At 44.5% G+C, this 559-nt stretch overlaps 1 non-coding gene across 1 annotated transcript; it reads left to right on the top strand.

The window, feature by feature from the left end:
- The first annotated feature begins 174 nt into the window (after positions 1-174).
- On the top strand, positions 175-256 carry trnal-aag. The gene has a single exon. It is a non-coding gene; the product is annotated as a tRNA-Leu (tRNA).
- The last annotated feature ends 303 nt before the right edge of the window (positions 257-559 follow it).

The raw sequence follows: 559 nt of genomic DNA, 5'->3' as shown, positions 1-559 counted from the left end.
ACATCAGATAAATTAAGATTTTTAAAAAGAGAATTAAAAAAAGATGAAGGACGCAAGAGCAACGTGAGATAGATAAAGATTTTAAAGAAGAAAATGAAAAAGAAGACTAAAATACAAGGAAGTGCAGACGCTCTAGGTAACTGACGAGAAAGTGCGAATAGTTTGCCAGAGCTGGGTAGTGTGGCTGAGCGGTCTAAGGCGCTGGATTAAGGCTCCAGTCTCTAAGGAGGCGTGGGTTCAAATCCCACCACTGCCATCTTTATTGAGCTTGTTTGCGCAAGCTATCACATGTTCTTCTTTATTTCAGGGTTTTTACTTTCATGTCGCCCATGCAAGGGAGAAAATAAGCAATGTTGTGTGTCACGGATGGGGTTCCAACTCAATAGTGTAGTCCATCGCCTTAACCAACCAGCCACCAAGTCCTGTGCTCCCGCGGTGGCAGTTGCACCTCCTACCGGTGGTTGTTCACATCAAATCCTTGATTGGAAAAAGGAAAGTTGTGATGGTCTGTGCGACGACCAAGCAGTCCATTTTAACAGTGGGTACTGTGGCCGAGCTG

The sequence above is a fragment of the Oncorhynchus gorbuscha genome, unplaced genomic scaffold, assembly GCF_021184085.1.
Source record: "Oncorhynchus gorbuscha isolate QuinsamMale2020 ecotype Even-year unplaced genomic scaffold, OgorEven_v1.0 Un_scaffold_22183, whole genome shotgun sequence".
Lineage (NCBI taxonomy): Eukaryota > Metazoa > Chordata > Actinopteri > Salmoniformes > Salmonidae > Oncorhynchus > Oncorhynchus gorbuscha.
The sequence above is the reverse complement of the archived record's forward strand: the minus strand, read 5'-3'. Positions and strand labels throughout refer to the sequence as shown.